The following is an 18528-nucleotide window of genomic DNA, read 5'->3' on the forward strand; positions in this document are numbered from 1 at the left end:
AACATGTAAGAAGTAGAAAGTACAGGTATTTGTGTTCAACATGTGAGAAGTAGAAAGTACAGGTACTTGTGTTCAACATGTAAGAAGTAGAAAGTACAGGTATTTGTGTTCAACATGTAAGAAGTAGAAAGTACAGGTATTTGTGTTCAACATGTAAGAAGTAGAAAGTACAGGTATTTGAGTTCAACATGTAAGAAGTAGAAAGTACAGGTATTTGTGTTCAACATGTGAGAAGTAGAAAGTACAGGTATTTGTGTTCAACATGTAAGAAGTAGAAAGTACAGGTATTTGTGTTCAAAATATAAGAAGTAGAAAGTACAGGTATTTGTGTTCAACATGTAAGAAGTAGAAAGTACAGGTATTTGAGTTCAACATGTAAGAAGTAGAAAGTACAGGTATTTGTGTTCAACATGTGAGAAGTAGAAAGTACAGGTACTTGTGTTCAACATGTAAGAAGTAGAAAGTACAGGTATTTGTGTTCAAAATGTGAGAAGTAGAAAGTACAGGTATTTGGATTAAACATGTAAGAAGTAGAAAGTACAGGTATTTGTGTTCAAAATATAAGAAGTAGAAAGTACAGGTATTTGTGTTCAACATGTAAGAAGTAGAAAGTACAGGTATTTGTGTTCAAAATGTAAGAAGTAGAAAGTACAGGTATTTGTGTTCAAAATGTGAGAAGTAGAAAGTACAGGTATTTGTGTTCAAAATATAAGAAGTAGAAAGTACAGGTATTTGTGTTCAACATGTAAGAAGTAGAAAGTACAGGTATTTGTGTTCAAAATGTGAGAAGTAGAAAGTACAGGTATTTGGATTAAACATGTAAGAAGTAGAAAGTACAGGTATTTGTGTTCAAAATATAAGAAGTAGAAAGTACAGGTATTTGTGTTCAACATGTAAGAAGTAGAAAGTACAGGTATTTGTGTTCAAAATGTAAGAAGTAGAAAGTACAGGTATTTGTGTTCAAAATGTGAGAAGTAGAAAGTACAGGTATTTGTGTTCAAAATGTGAGAAGTAGAAAGTACAGGTATTTGGATTATACATGTAAGAAGTAGAAAGTACAGGTATTTGTGTTCAACATGTAAGAAGTAGAAAGTACAGGTATTTGTGTTCAACATGTGAGAAGTAGAAAGTACAGGTACTTGTGTTCAACATGTAAGAAGTAGAAAGTACAGGTATTTGTGTTCAAAATGTGAGAAGTAGAAAGTACAGGTATTTGGATTAAACATGTAAGAAGTAGAAAGTACAGGTATTTGTGTTCAAAATATAAGAAGTAGAAAGTACAGGTATTTGTGTTCAACATGTAAGAAGTAGAAAGTACAGGTATTTGTGTTCAAAATATAAGAAGTAGAAAGTACAGGTATTTGAGTTCAACATGTGAGAAGTAGAAAGTACAGGTATTTGGGTTCAACATGTAAGAAGTAGAAAGTACAGGTATTTGTGTTCAACATGTAAGAAGTAGAAAGTACAGGTATTTGTGTTCAACATGTAAGAAGTAGAAAGTACAGGTATTTGAGTTCAACATGTAAGAAGTAGAAAGTACAGGTATTTGTGTTCAACATGTGAGAAGTAGAAAGTACAGGTATTTGTGTTCAAAATGTGAGAAGTAGAAAGTACAGGTATTTGTGTTCAAAATATAAGAAGTAGAAAGTACAGGTATTTGTGTTCAACATGTAAGAAGTAGAAAGTACAGGTATTTGAGTTCAACATGTAAGAAGTAGAAAGTACAGGTATTTGTGTTCAACATGTGAGAAGTAGAAAGTACAGGTACTTGTGTTCAACATGTAAGAAGTAGAAAGTACAGGTATTTGTGTTCAAAATGTGAGAAGTAGAAAGTACAGGTATTTGGATTAAACATGTAAGAAGTAGAAAGTACAGGTATTTGTGTTCAAAATATAAGAAGTAGAAAGTACAGGTATTTGTGTTCAACATGTAAGAAGTAGAAAGTACAGGTATTTGTGTTCAAAATGTAAGAAGTAGAAAGTACAGGTATTTGTGTTCAAAATGTGAGAAGTAGAAAGTACAGGTATTTGTGTTCAAAATATAAGAAGTAGAAAGTACAGGTATTTGTGTTCAACATGTAAGAAGTAGAAAGTACAGGTATTTGTGTTCAAAATGTGAGAAGTAGAAAGTACAGGTATTTGGATTAAACATGTAAGAAGTAGAAAGTACAGGTATTTGTGTTCAAAATATAAGAAGTAGAAAGTACAGGTATTTGTGTTCAACATGTAAGAAGTAGAAAGTACAGGTATTTGTGTTCAAAATGTAAGAAGTAGAAAGTACAGGTATTTGTGTTCAAAATGTGAGAAGTAGAAAGTACAGGTATTTGTGTTCAAAATGTGAGAAGTAGAAAGTACAGGTATTTGGATTATACATGTAAGAAGTAGAAAGTACAGGTATTTGTGTTCAACATGTAAGAAGTAGAAAGTACAGGTATTTGTGTTCAACATGTGAGAAGTAGAAAGTACAGGTACTTGTGTTCAACATGTAAGAAGTAGAAAGTACAGGTATTTGTGTTCAAAATGTGAGAAGTAGAAAGTACAGGTATTTGGATTAAACATGTAAGAAGTAGAAAGTACAGGTATTTGTGTTCAAAATATAAGAAGTAGAAAGTACAGGTATTTGTGTTCAACATGTAAGAAGTAGAAAGTACAGGTATTTGTGTTCAAAATATAAGAAGTAGAAAGTACAGGTATTTGTGTTCAACATGTAAGAAGTAGAAAGTACAGGTATTTGTGTTCAAAATGTAAGAAGTAGAAAGTACAGGTATTTGTGTTCAAAATGTGAGAAGTAGAAAGTACAGGTATTTGTGTTCAAAATGTGAGAAGTAGAAAGTACAGGTATTTGGATTATACATGTAAGAAGTAGAAAGTACAGGTATTTGTGTTCAAAATGTAAGAAGTAGAAAGTACAGGTATTTGTGTTCAAAATGTGAGAAGTAGAAAGTACAGGTATTTGTGTTCAAAATGTGAGAAGTAGAAAGTACAGGTATTTGGATTATACATGTAAGAAGTAGAAAGTACAGGTATTTGTGTTCAAAATATAAGAAGTAGAAAGTACAGGTATTTGTGTTCAACATGTAAGAAGTAGAAAGTACAGGTATTTGTGTTCAAAATGTAAGAAGTAGAAAGTACAGGTATTTGTGTTCAACATGTGAGAAGTAGAAAGTACAGGTATTTGTGTTCAAAATGTGAGAAGTAGAAAGTACAGGTATTTGGATTAAACATGTAAGAAGTAGAAAGTACAGGTATTTGTGTTCAACATGTAAGAAGTAGAAAGTACAGGTATTTGGGTTCAACATGTAAGAAGTAGAAAGTACAGGTATTTGTGTTCAACATGTAAGAAGTAGAAAGTACAGGTATTTGGGTTCAACATGTAAGAAGTAGAAAGTACAGGTATTTGTGTTCAACATGTAAGAAGTAGAAAGTACAGGTATTTAGGTTAAACATGTAAGAAGTAGAAAGTACAGGTATTTGTGTTCAAAATGTGAGAAGTTGAAAGTCATCAGAAAAATAAGTAGTGGAGTAAAGTACTGATACCAGAAAAATGTACTTAAGTACAGTAACGAAGTATTTGTACTCCACTACTTCCCACCTCTGATTATATATTGGAATATGGAAAACACTGAAAAAGTACTTCAGTGATATTCAGTTTGTTCATTCTGCTTTACTTTGAACTCCATTTGAAACAAATATGCAGGTATATCATTCACCTTGCTGCTGGTTTATAAAGCATTGAATGGTTTACATTTCTGACCTCCTGCTAAATTGTGAACCATCCCGATCTCTCAGGTCTTCAGGGACTGGTCAGCTTTCTGTCCCCAGAGTCAGAACTAAACATGGAGAAGCAGCGTTCAGGTATTATGCTCCAAATATCTGGAACCAACTCCCAGAAACCTGCAGCTGCAACTCTGACTACTTTGAAATCCAGGCTGAAGACTTTCCTTTTGCCGCTGCTTATAATTGAACGACTGATATCTCAAACTGCACTGTAACTGTTACTCATGTATTTTATAGATTAGCTTGTTTTTGGTTGATTTTAATCTCTTTGCTTTATAATGACTGTTTTTAAATGCCATTTGTATTGTGTTTCCGCTGCACTATTTTAATCTTTTCATTGTTGTAAAGCACTTTGAATTGCCTTATGTTAAAAGGTGCTATATCGATGACTTGCCTTACCTAATCATTAACATAGCACACAAAGATTTATTAAATGTATTTTTTAACTTTTTTATGTCCCAGTTAGGACTTATTTAAGAAGTTGCTTTAACATCACAGAGTCATGAGTTAAATATCTTTACTATATTTTCTTTCTGCAATAACGTTTATGTTGTGAGTTGTAAAGGAAGCAGTTTTGTCGTGCATAGTCCTATAAATGGGGCGAAGCCTGCGAACTAGTTCAGGCAGTCAACTTGAGCACTTGTGCTGCATTCATAGTATAACGTCCCTTGCCACTCTACAGCCAACCAAACAGTCTCCTTAATTAGCCGCTCTATTTAACCTGCCAGATCTCTCTCCATGCTTTGCTTGCTGCTGCTATTGCTGCAGCTACCTCCACGTTGCTGCTGCTTGCTGCCCCACCACCACCCCAGCTTCCACCTGTAGGCTCGGGGGGTTAGTTATTTAATCATCACTCACGGTGCTATGTATATCTGTGGAGTGATGAGGCCCGAGACGAGACGCCAAACTCAACTATATGCTGCTTCTAATAAACATGTTAAAGAAACACGTGAGTTGTCTGACTGAACTGAGGGAACATATTATCTACAAGTCATTTTACACCCTATATCAAAAGGGCATTTATTTTTAAAAGTTGAAATCAATGCAGCCCATCAGAATGAAATCACATCAACAAAGACGGATTAAACTGATCTATATAGGAAATAGTATTGACATAGATTTGTTTTATATCATGGACACATCAGCTTACTTTAATATCATACAGGAAAAAATGGTTGACCCTACTTTTAATGTATTTTATATTCCAGTAAGGACGTCATTTAAAAGTTGCATTAAATGAATCATATGATCCTATTTTTTATTATGAATGGATAATTATATGCAATGCCTTGTTGTTTTTTATGCCGCTGTAACAAAAACATTTCCCAATTTGGGATTAATAAAGTATATCTTATCTTTTTCTTTTGCTAAATAATATTAGATTTAACAAGTTAAGGCACTTCTTGCACTATTTATTGTTGTATTTGTTTTATTGTTTTATGCCCTTTATATATATTATGTTGCATTGTTGGAGCTTGGAACTTAATTTTCATCGCCATATCTAGCATCTGTATCTGCATACTTCTTAAAGGAAGCATGTATTTCCTCATGACAACAACATATTCCAGTAAGTACATTTTAAAATCAACACAATAATAATAAACAATCAGAATGAAATCACATCCTGATTCCCCGCTCTGTGGATCCCATTGTATCCTGCACCTGCCGCTAGAATCCCAACCATGTTTGATGATGACAGCAATGAGTCCATGATGAGAGAATGTCAACTATTGTGTTGCCAAATATAATAGCTTCTTTAATTACAGGCCAAGAAGATGTCAGTGAAGGCAACCTGCATTAACAACATGATCTGCTACGCTCAGATAAACAGAGAGTCTGTGCCGAAGGGATTGCACGGTGGATTAAAGTAGCTAAATAAACCTCGTACATCAAGTTCTGAGTGTGTTTAAGTAACATTGGAAATTCTTTGCGCGAGTATTTCCATTAAATGCTTCTTTATTCTGGTACTCCAACACATTTTAAAAGCATAAAATGAATTGTACTCATCTACATTCATTTTAAAGCTTTAGGTTCTTTTCAGATTAAGATTTTGCATTAAAAACACGTGATACACGTTAACCATAATGCATCTCTTAATATTAAACCAGTGAAATAACTGCAACAAAAAGGTTAAAATATCCAATATTCAACAATACATTTAGGAAGAACGTCCAAAACCTCAACAGATTTTGTAACAGAACTACAACACTTAAATGCTACCTGATGCAATAAAACTAACAATCCAATAATGTCATATCTATGAAAATACATCACATATGGAGGCCCTTTTTCTGCAAAACCGGTACTTTTACTTTTTACTTTAAGTACTTGTTGCTGATATTACTTCAGTAAGATTTTGAATGCATACTTTGACTTGTAATGGAGCGTTTTTAACATTATCTCAATACTTTTTCCACTAGTGCTGTCAGTTAACCTGAAACTCTATGGAGCTGTAATAATACTAACAGGATATTGCAGATGACACACGATGGCAGGCTGTGATACGAGGTGTAATTTCACTTCCCTGCTTCTTTTTCCATTCAACTGTCGCACTTTATAAACCCATTTGGCCACTTAAAATATTTTGTAATTTCTAATCGGATCGACACTTGCATGTGTAGAAAAGAGCGATACTGAGTTTATCTGCACATACCTGTGATGCAGCGGGGAAGTTGTCCGAACTTTGCTCAAGGTGTGGTGTTTGTTATTTGTTGTTTTTAAACCGGTTGGTTCATCCAGAAGGCTCAGGTTGTCTCCATTTATCCGAAAAGATAGGAGACTATGAGAGTGAAAAGTGAGGAGTGTGTGTGTGTGTGAGCTGTGGTCCTGACAGAGAGAGAGTAGACTGAGGGAGAGAGAGAGAGAGAGAGAGAGAGAGAGAGAGAGAGAGAGAGAGAGAGAGACGCAACACGCTGACAGCAGAGAGGAGAGCGAGTGAGAGAGTGGGTGAGAGAGAGAGAGAGAGAGAAAACCACACGCTGACAGGAGAGAGGTGTGTGAGAGAGAGAGATATATAGAGAGAGAGACGCAACACGCTGACAGCAGAGAGAGGAGAGAGAGAGAGAGAGAGAGAGAGAGAGAGAGAGAGAGAGAGAGAGAGAGAGAGAGAGAGAGAGAGAGAGAGAGAGAGAGAGAGAGAGAGAGGGAGGGGGGGAGTGTGTGTGACCTGTCTGTCATCAGGTACGGTGGCCTTGAAAATCTACAAAAACAATATCCATCCAGTCTTAGTTCTTATAAATATTTAATTGGTTAACTTGGTGTCTGAATCAGGTATATCTAGATATACTAGTATGAAACACTGGGGTGATTTTCTGAATACGTTTACTATAACATTTTCTGAAAAAACCAGCATAGACCAGCTTAGGTTTAGTTGGTTTACCAGGCTGGACAAGCTGGTTCAAGACCAACCTGGCCAGCTAAACCAGCATAGTTATACTAATATTATTGTTGTTACCATCATTACTATTATTAACAATGTTTTCTTTATTTATCACTGCAGAAAGGATCATGCCAGCCCACATCAAACACCTGATCAAGAACTTGTGAATCTTCAGGCAGAAAAGTTGAAAACACCTGTTCGAAGTTCCAGTTCCCCGTACATGGAACCATGACTGTCCTCTGTCCCACATGTCTTCAGTCAGTGCTGGACCCCATGACTCTATTCCACATGTCTTCAGTCAGTGCTGGACCCCATGACTCTGTTCCACATGTCTTCAGTCAGTCCTGGACCCTATGACTCTGTTCCACATGTCTTCAGTCAGTTCTGGACCCTATGACTCTGTTCCACATGTCTTCAGTCAGTTCTGGACCCTATGACTCTGTTCCACATGTCTTCAGTCAGTTCTGGACCCTATGACTCTGTTCCACATGTCTTCAGTCAGTTCTGGACCCTATGACTCTGTTCCACATGTCTTCAGTCAGTTCTGGACCCTATGACTCTGTTCCACATGTCTTCAGTCAATTCTGGACCCTATGACTCTGTTCCACATGTCTTCAGTCAGTGCTGGACCCTATGACTCTGTTCCACATGTCTTCAGTCAGTGCTGGACCCTATGACTCTGTTCCACATGTCTTCAGTCAGTCCTGGACCCTATGACTCTGTTCCACATGTATTCAGTCAATTATGGACCCTATGACTCTGTTCCACATGTCTTCAGTCAGTTCTGGACCCTATGACTCTGTTCCACATGTCTTCAGTCATTCCTGGACCCTATGACTCTGTTCCACATGTCTTCAGTCAGTCCTGGACCCTATGACTCTGTTCCACATGCCTTCAGTCAGTCCTGGACCCTCTGTTCCACATGTTTTCAGTCAGTCCTGGACCCCATGACTCTGTTCCACATGACTTCAGTCAGTCCTGGGCCCCATGACTCTGTTCCACATGTCTTCAGTCAGTGCTGGACCCTATGACTCTGTTCCACGTGTATTCAGTCAGTCCTGGACCCTATGACTCTGTTCCACATGTCTTCAGTCATTCCTGGACCCCATGACTCTGTTCCACATGTATTCAGTCAGTCCTGGACCCTATGCCTCTGTTCCACATGTCTTCAGTCAGTTCTGGACCCTATGACTCTGTTCCACATGTCTTCAGTCAGTTCTGGACCCTATGACTCTGTTCCACATGACTTCAGTCAGTCCTGGACCCTATGACTCTGTTCCACGTGTCTTCAGTCAGTTCTGGACCCTATGACTCTGTTCCACATGTCTTCAGTCAGTTCTGGACCCTATGACTCTGTTCCACATGTCTTCAGTCAGTTCTGGACCCTATGACTCTGTTCCACATGTCTTCAGTCAGTTCTGGACCCTATGACTCTGTTCCACATGTCTTCAGTCAGTCCTGGACCCTCTGTTCCACATGTTTTCAGTCAGTCCTGGACCCCATGACTCTGTTCCACATGACTTCAGTCAGTCCTGGGCCCCATGACTCTGTTCCACATGTCTTCAGTCAGTTCTGGACCCTATGACTCTGTTCCACGTGTCTTCAGTCAGTTCTGGACCCTATGACTCTGTTCCACATGTCTTCAGTCAGTTCTGGACCCCATGACTCTGTTCCACATGTCTTCAGTCAGTTCTGGACCCCATGACTCTGTTCCACATGTCTTCAGTCAGTTCTGGACCCCATGACTCTGTTCCACATGTCTTCAGTCAGTTCTGGACCCCATGACTCTGTTCCACATGTCTTCAGTCAGTTCTGGACCCTATGACTCTGTTCCACATGTCTTCAGTCAGTTCTGGACCCTATGACTCTGTTCCACATGTCTTCAGTCAGTTCTGGACCCTATGACTCTGTTCCACATGTCTTCAGTCAGTTCTGGACCCTATGACTCTGTTCCACATGTCTTCAGTCAGTTCTGGACCCTATGACTCTGTTCCACATGTCTTCAGTCAGTCCTGGACCCTCTGTTCCACATGTCTTCAGTCAGTTCTGGACCCCATGACTCTGTTCCACATGTCTTCAGTCAGTTCTGGGCCCCATGACTCTGTTCCACATGTCTTCAGTCAGTTCTGGACCCCATGACTCTGTTCCACGTGTCTTCAGTCAGTTCTGGACCCTATGACTCTGTTCCACATGTCTTCAGTCAGTTCTGGACCCCATGACTCTGTTCCACATGTCTTCAGTCAGTTCTGGACCCTATGACTCTGTTCCACATGTCTTCAGTCAGTTCTGGACCCTATGACTCTGTTCCACATGTCTTCAGTCAGTTCTGGACCCTATGACTCTGTTCCACATGTCTTCAGTCAGTTCTGGACCCTATGACTCTGTTCCACGTGTATTCAGTCAGTTCTGGACCCTATGACTCTGTTCCACATGTCTTCAGTCAGTTCTGGACCCTATGACTCTGTTCCACATGTCTTCAGTCATTCCTGGACCCTATGACTCTGTTCCACATGTCTTCAGTCAGTCCTGGACCCATGACTCTGTTCCACATGTCTTCAGTCAGTTCTGGACCCTCTGTTCCACATGTCTTCAGTCAGTTCTGGACCCCATGACTCTGTTCCACATGTCTTCAGTCAGTTCTGGACCCCATGACTCTGTTCCACATGTCTTCAGTCAGTTCTGGACCCTATGACTCTGTTCCACGTGTCTTCAGTCAGTTCTGGACCCTATGACTCTGTTCCACATGTCTTCAGTCAGTTCTGGACCCCATGACTCTGTTCCACATGTCTTCAGTCAGTTCTGGACCCTATGACTCTGTTCCACATGTCTTCAGTCAGTTCTGGACCCTATGACTCTGTTCCACATGTCTTCAGTCAGTTCTGGACCCTATGACTCTGTTCCACATGTCTTCAGTCAGTTCTGGACCCCATGACTCTGTTCCACATGTCTTCAGTCAGTTCTGGACCCTATGACTCTGTTCCACATGTCTTCAGTCAGTTCTGGACCCCATGACTCTGTTCCACATGTCTTCAGTCAGTTCTGGACCCTATGACTCTGTTCCACATGTCTTCAGTCAGTTCTGGACCCTATGACTCTGTTCCACATGTCTTCAGTCAGTCTGGACCCTATGACTCTGTTCCACATGTCTTCAGTCAGTTCTGGACCCTATGACTCTGTTCCACATGTCTTCAGTCAGTTCTGGACCCTATGACTCTGTTCCACATGTCTTCAGTCAGTTCTGGACCCTATGACTCTGTTCCACATGTCTTCAGTCAGTCCTGGACCCTATGACTCTGTTCCACATGTCTTCAGTCAGTTCTGGACCCTATGACTCTGTTCCACATGTCTTCAGTCAGTCTGGACCCTATGACTCTGTTCCACATGTCTTCAGTCAGTTCTGGACCCTATGACTCTGTTCCACATGTCTTCAGTCAGTTCTGGACCCTATGACTCTGTTCCACATGTCTTCAGTCAGTTCTGGACCCTATGACTCTGTTCCACATGTCTTCAGTCATTCTGGACCCTATGACTCTGTTCCACATGTCTTCAGTCAGTCTGGACCCTATGACTCTGTTCCACATGTCTTCAGTCAGTCTGGACCCTATGACTCTGTTCCACATGTCTTCAGTCAGTCTGGACCCTATGACTCTGTTCCACATGTCTTCAGTCAGTTCTGGACCCCATGACTCTGTTCCACATGTCTTCAGTCAGTTCTGGACCCTATGACTCTGTTCCACATGTCTTCAGTCAGTTCTGGACCCTATGACTCTGTTCCACATGTCTTCAGTCAGTTCTGGACCCTATGACTCGGACACTAGTTCTACCAAGGCTCATTAGAGGTAAGAGTGGTAGGAGAGGAGTGGAGTTATCTTTGTATTTAGGCAGCAAGTCGACAAAGGTGATCAAGTGCTGATGCTAATAATGATCCGATTCATTTGATATTGATTGTCTGCCAATACCGAATCCTGATCCGATTCTTCTATTTCCCAGATAATACAGCTGCACCGTGTACACTAGCTCTATTGGTTTTTGCCATTGTAAATAACCATAAGCAATTGTTGGCTGTAACGTCTATGCCAACCAACTGTAATTTGTAATGTATTTTACCATACTTTAACGGTGTTCTGGCAACCACAGCAGCCCAAATGTTAACGTAAATGTCAAGTTTTCTTTTTACAGTGTACTTATATCTGTACATTTATTTTCAGTTTGCTTCAAGAAGTGGCTTCAACAGACAGAAATGCAGGACGCTACACAACGGGAAACATTATGGACATGAACAAGGAAAAACTAAAAACACTTTCTTTGTTGCCTTTTTCTTATCCTACATTACTGTTTTTGTTACCATTTAAATATTGAATTATATGTGTTACTTTTATTTTAAATTAAATGCACCTGTTTTAGATAATGTATTTATTTTTGATGTATAGGTTGATTTGCAGGTTGGTTGTTATTTGTATAATTACTGTATTGTTACTGTGTATTTCATTATATTAACTAGCTATTTATTGCTATTTATTTAATTAAAATACTGTTATGAAAACTATACAATGTCTTTATTTTTGGTAGATACCAGAATACATGACACAATGAATCTTTGTAATATATGTATGTTCTCTGGTTAAAATAATCATACCAGTATTTAAAGAGCCTGTGACACGGTTTTCTCCCATCATCCAAACCCATCAATTTGAGTACATATTGTCCCCTTGAAAACCGTTACTGAACTGATTTTGGATATTTGTACTTTCATTAATCTGCCTTCAATGTTGACAATTTTCTGGATCTTCTCGCGGATTCTTCAAGTCCCGCCAAATGATGGGTGACGTCATTGCGGGCACAGCGCTCCAGCTGCACCGTCCAGGATCCCAGCATCTGCATGTAAACCTTTATATATATACAGTCAGATGTAAACGCACGATGGTGCACACAGCAGCAAGCTCAGACAGCGATGACAGGTTAATGTTGAACGTGTCTGAGAGCTCATATGAGGCTGAAGGATCGGTTTATGTTGTATCTGTTAGAAGTTTAGGAATGAGGTGCGTCAATATGGGCGATCATATGGTCATGTAGCCAGTGGTGGACTGGGACTAAAAATCATCCCGGGACTCTCGACCGGCCCACTTCGGTACCGCTAGTAAATTGTCAACGGGGGAGCGGGGGATGTAAAATACAAATATAATGTATAATGTCTGTGTCTTTGACATTAGCGCTGCTCGCCACCTGTGCCCTGTACTACGAAGCCAGTTGAACAGACCCTGGATATGTTTGAGTAACAAACAAACTAACAACAAACTAACAAACGAGATCTCGCTAAGCGGTCCTACGACGCTGGTTATCAACTCGGTAAATCAAGCCAGGGTTTCTCTCTCCAGCTGAGAGCGCGTTCACGTCTAAAACACGAGTGGATCTGACTTTAATTACATTTGTCTCGAGTGTTTCGTCAACATAATGTGTTAAATAATACTTCTGCATCCAGTCTGTGACACTGTGAGTGTTGCACGGCCAGATGAGGCTGGAGAAGCTGACTCAGATAAGGAAATATATGATATATTATGATATTATATGATCGATGATCTGATTGATGATGTAATATGAATGATAAGTGCGACACGTCGACGTCTTCTCTGCATACGGCAGTTTAAACTGTATTTTCTTTATCCTGTAATATGACTTGAGAGATTTAAACTCCGCACACTGAGTTGATCTCTTTTCTATAGACGCCGGAGGCGGGCAGCGTCAGGTAAAAGAAGTTATTTAGCCTTCTCAAACCTGAGCCTCACGCGCCGCCTATGGGGGATGTGCTAGTTACTTATCCGACCGGCCCACTTCGGTACCGACCCATCGGGATTCGTCCCGATGGCCAGTCCGCCACTGCACCCAGCCCACGTAAACTGTCAACGGGGGGAGCCTCGCTGCGGGGAAACGGTGGACCTAGTGTCCCGATCGGAGTGGGAATAATAATAATAATCCGTGCATTGTATCCATTAATTTCCCCAACATTGTGGTAAAAAACCACACGTTTAATCCACGTTGGTGTACTACAACTACAAAAAGCATCGGTTTGTTTTCTCATCAGTAAATGCAGACCGGCTCAAACAAACGATTTTTAATCATCATCCTTACTCATCATTTAATGTATCATATGTTCGCCGAATTGACATGAAAGCACTAATAAATGTAGTTTCATCCACTTGAGTTTATAACCACAAAAATAATCGATTTGTTTTTATATCACATCCGACGGGAGGAAATTCAGCAGCTCTCACTCCCGATTTTTAATCCTAATGTAATCATCATCTTCACCACGATCATTTATGTTTATGTCGCCGAATTGACATGAAAGCACTGACAAATATGAATATACTGTAGTCAACTTCATTAAAACGTTATTAACGTGCCTAAACTCAGTAATTCACCATTTCTACGCATGACACAACACACTTTGTCCGTGTTTGGCTCTCGAAGCGTTCCCGCATAGAGAGGCGAAGTCCCTCCCTTTCCGGGAGCCTCCATGGGACCCCGGAAGCGTAAAATTATACATTGAAGTCAATGGAGAGAGAAAGGTTATCTTTTGATCCCGTTTGAATTGTGCCACGAATGACACATATGATGTTTGTCAATTTAAAAGAATATTTTGCAAGTCAAAAAAATTAAAATGTGTCGTAAAACTGTGAAGTTACACATTTTTTTGTGTGAAACCGCTGAGTGAACTACAGGTCTCTTGGTCTCGCACAATACGCGTCACCATCACAAAGATGGCCGTCACGTTAGCAAATTTCACCTGTTTCTTTCAGAATGAGAATAAAAGTATAAAACGAGGTGACTACAAGTCTGGACACGTTGAGAGCTGTACATACACGAAAGGGGAGTTAGTCGGTTCTGTAAGAGCAGCGGGACCGGCTTTACAAGATGTTGGTGAGTAATATGAGTGCAATGTGTAACGTTAATGTCAGCTAGCTAACATTAGCTAACAAGGTACACTAACGTGTTTTGTTTCAGTAACTAGTGTTCTCCTTTAGAACTTCGTGGTCTGTGTGTGCTGTGGATAACATTAGTGTTCACAAGAACAAGGTATACTCCCGTGTTTTGTTTTAGTTGCTCTTCAGATTGAAACGGCCAGTTTTATATCGAGTTTATTTGCTGTGTGTAGATTCTTTTGTTATCTTGTCATTTGTTTGGTTATCCAGGCACAGCTGTGCGTGACTCCCTCTGGTACACTGGTATGTGTTTTCCTAATGTAGAGAGCATTGATTAATTAATAAACTACACACTGAGTCTAGATCCTGACCAAATCCTTTTTTATTGTTGATCAAATGTTTTTCAAAAATGTATTCATACACATTTAGAAAAATACAATGTACAATCACAACCAGTACAACACACATTACAAAAAATACAGAAAAAACAAACAATAACAACAATCAGACAAAACTATGGAAAAATAACCCCTCCCACCCCCAGATCCGGACCATCCTTGTATTATTGCTCATTCAATCTATTATAGCATGCTAACAAACATGGTACTTTCTTTATTTGTACAGATCTGCATGGGAGACGATGGCGCGATGCAGAGCGCTGTCTGGGATTGTGCACGGGGGATGTACAAATGCAGCCACGCTGCAGCATTGGCAATATGTGCCATGTGGCAGATCAGCTCCACAGATGTTGAGTGCCAGTGGAGGAAGCCTGGCACTTCCAAAGTAGTCCAGCCGGTGTCTCAACTTTACCAACAGTGAGAGGAGACATACAACCCACTGGCCAGAGACATCGCCACTCAGGATGTAGACTGGTTCAGGTCTGCACTGAGGGGCGCACAGTGTGGCATGGCATGGCTTTTGTCACCTGAGCCAGAGCCGCGGCCTCAACATCAGGCCATTGTCACCGTGCCGGAGCTGGTGAAGGGGGTCGGGGGCTTGAGGCAATTCTTGCCTCAATGCGACTGAGCAGAGACCAGCAAGCTGCCATCCAGACAGCCACCGGAGGACAGCGGACAAAGTGGCAGTTACACAGGCGGGGCAGGTTGACAGCCAGCAAGTTTGGTTCTGTGCTGCGGTCGGGACTTTCATCCACTCCATGCGCGTCCCTCTTGAAGAGGGTGCTCGGGGGGTACAACTTGGACGGAGTCATGGCTGTCAACTGGGGGGTTGTAAACGAGGCCGAAGCGGTGAAGGCTTTTGTGCAGGCCTATCAGGAGACAGTGTTCGAGTCTGGTCTCTTTGTGAGTGAGTCGGTGTTTTGGAAGCATCCCCCGATGGACTTGTGCAGCCATCTGCCCTGCTGGAGGTGAAGTGTCCACCATCATTATACATGATGGTGTGTATATAGGATATATATATATATTTGTATACATATCTGTAAATTGTATAATTTTATTTGATTTAAAAGTATTTTTGATCTCTGTCTATAAACACAAACTGAGTAAGATTGACAATAAAGTTGACTTTGAAAAATATATATTCTTTATGAAAATAGTTGACTGTTGGAGAAATGAATCCAAATGAAACGTTGGACTGAACTACAACTACGCCTTTAAATCTCTACGGACTGTTTTTCAGTGGGATGGCAAGTTCCTATCTTTAAACATTTATTAGTTTTTTCTCAGAACAGATTTGATTTTCTGAAGTTAATTTAACTTAACCATGTAAGGTCATTATTAAAAAGGTACAATCAATTTGTTTAGGTTGAATAAAATAATGATAAACATTTCATTTGGATAATTTACTGACAGAATAAGAAACTCAATAATGCTCTACTCACCTGTTCCTTTTTATAAAGTGAAACAGTTGAAACGATAGATTTTAGTAAACTTAAAAACAACCTTCTCCAAAAGCTATCAAGGAATACACCGAATACTTGTTTTAGAACTTTATTACATATTTTTATATAAATAGTTTGAATGATCCATAATTGACAGAAGCTTGTGTTTACACTGACCTGTCACTCATATATTAATGTCTTTGTAACTTCAGTAAACCACTACCTCACTCATTTCTTTCATCACGGTTCAGTAAACTAAGTGACACATGAACCAGTTTAATAATTATAATAACGTAGGATTGCAACTCTTTGAAACTGTAGGTGGCTCTTAAAAGAGCCGTTGTATTTGGGTGTGCTGGTCTCAGGTCAGTCTAAGCCCTCTCTCCGCGGATGCAGCGGGCCAGCTGGATGTCCTTGGGCATGATGGTGACCCTCTTTGCTTGGTTCATCTTACTGGGGGGCAGCTACATGGATGTCGGTGCAGTCCACAGTCATTGTGCAGTTGAAGGCAGAATGAATTTATTATTGACTCCGAATGAAGCACAACTTCATGTCATACAACACATTGACTTTATTTGTAATTGTGTAAAAAAATAAAGCATTGATTAGCAAGCAGGACCTGCAGGAACAGAGCACGGTGATGGATGGAGCTGGGAAGAGAGAAGAATAAAGAAAACAGATCAACTTTATTATCGGATATTAAAAATTCAATTTCAAAACAAGTTGCCGCTCCTACAGTTTTCTAGTATGTAAAGATGATTTCACTTGACCTATGCACAATATCACACTCAATACATGTGTGTCTCTGGGGGGTGCATTGTGCCTTTGATGTATATAAATAATATACCATAACCAAATACTATTACGTACAGTGGAAATCAGGTTGCCAGAGCAGGTCAGTGGGCATGTTCCTCAGGGTCTCAGCAGTTACAGGTGAGGTAAAGAAAATAAAAGAGAAAAAGGTCAGTAAAGTAACAACACTTTGAATAATTATCTCTTTTAATAATGTTCTATCAGTAATCACTCAACTACTGTCTTTCCAACAAACAGATTGACTCACTATCATCACAATGAAACACGTCCAGAAGAATGGACCACAGATGGAAATTAGCTATTAGCTATAATCTGGCATATTGCATCTCTTCTCTTTGTTGAGATTAATGTTTGTGTATGCATGGTCCTTCTATAAATAAATACATGTCATGCAAAGCTGCCTGCCTGCCTTCCTTCCTTCGACTCTCCCTGAACTGCCTGATCTTTTAATGTTCAATGTTAACCATTTGAGCAGATAGCATTAAGTAGAAAAGATCGCAGATGCTAATCTGCCGTTAGCCTACCTTCCGCCCGTTTAGCACCTGGCGATAGGTTCCTCTTCAAATGTTTCACAAAATACTTAACATCATGACTACTCTTACTGTTTAACATTTGGGTTCACTTCATGTTAAGGCTAATACAAATGACAAGGCTAAGTAATGTGATGCTAACTAACGTGCTCGCTACTAGCTATGTAGCTAGCTTGACTGTGTTCCATGCACAACATGTGTATTACCTGAGATCTCTGATCCAGCGACTCCTGGTCCTTTCATCAGACGGGAAGCGATAGAACGAGCTATGATCTATAAGTATGATCACTTATGTGATTGCAACCTGGTACAAAGCACACAGGCATCTTGTAAAAGTGAATTTATTTTTAGCAATCTCTTATTTATTGGAGGGAATAAATCAGTTATGAGATCTTCTTCTTCGCTTTAATTACGAGTCGCAACCACTTGGAGCATTATCGCCTGTGACATCACTTACGCGAGCCAGAATGGGATTTGGGATTTGTAGTCTTTGTAGTCGCGTATTTTTCATAGTCTTATATTTCAACAGTTTTACGACAAAATGTGACTTTTTTGACATGGAACTTATTGTTTAAGATTGACAAACATCATATATGTTTGTCGGGGGACATCTTACTTCTTCCTTCTCTCTGTCTATACCCGTGTACACTCATGTTCCGATTAACCCAGCTTCCCCAAATGTCTTTCTTTTTGGTGTCTATATACGCTGGGATCCGGAGTCATGGATGATCCTGCGGTCCTGTGTCCTGGATCGCGAGCGCTGGATCTTGAGTCGTGGCTGTGGTCCTGGATCATAGGTCCTGGATGGATATCCTCGTGGATTCATCTTCCTATTATACACACATGCATTTCCAAACATTTGGACTACCTATGTTGCAAATGTATTATCTTTTCAATTTACACACGGCATCTATTGCACGTCTGTCCGTCCTGGGAGAGGGATCCCTCCTCTGTTGCTCTCCCTGAGGTTTCTCCCATTTTTCCCTTTAAACTGGGTTTTCTTTGGAAGTTTTTCCTTGTGCGATGTGAGGGTCTAAGGACAGAGGGTGTCGTATTGTCATACTGATATTCTGTACACACTGTGAAGACCACTGAGACAAATGTAACATTTGTGATATTGGGCTATATAAATAAACATTGATTGATTGATTGATGTGTAGTTCGTGGCACAATTCAAACGGGATCAAAAGATACGTGTTCTCTCTCCATTGAATTCAATGTTAATTTTTCGCTTCCGGGGTCCCATGGGCCGGAAGTAGATGGGCGTGAC

General features: G+C 40.0%; 1 protein-coding gene and 1 long non-coding RNA gene across 2 annotated transcripts in view; both read right to left on the reverse strand.

Moving 5' to 3' along the window:
- The window catches only part of card11 (caspase recruitment domain family, member 11), a 41933-nt gene extending 35309 nt beyond the window's left edge, over positions 1–6624 (reverse strand). Inside the window, exon 1 of the mRNA XM_034089562.2 lies at positions 6430–6624. The gene's annotated coding sequence lies outside the window, so the exon portion shown is untranslated. The remainder of the gene's footprint in view (positions 1–6429) is intronic.
- A 9435-nt stretch (positions 6625–16059) lies between these two features.
- LOC139434348 (uncharacterized) lies at positions 16060–17802 on the reverse strand. The gene is made up of 3 exons (XR_011643703.1): positions 16786–17802; positions 16535–16565; positions 16060–16379 (listed from the first exon to the last, which is right to left on the reverse strand). It is a non-coding gene; the product is annotated as an uncharacterized lncRNA (long non-coding RNA).
- Positions 17803–18528: the final 726 nt, after the last annotated feature.

Source organism: Pseudochaenichthys georgianus, chromosome 8, assembly GCF_902827115.2.
Source record: "Pseudochaenichthys georgianus chromosome 8, fPseGeo1.2, whole genome shotgun sequence".
Classification (NCBI taxonomy): domain Eukaryota; kingdom Metazoa; phylum Chordata; class Actinopteri; order Perciformes; family Channichthyidae; genus Pseudochaenichthys; species Pseudochaenichthys georgianus.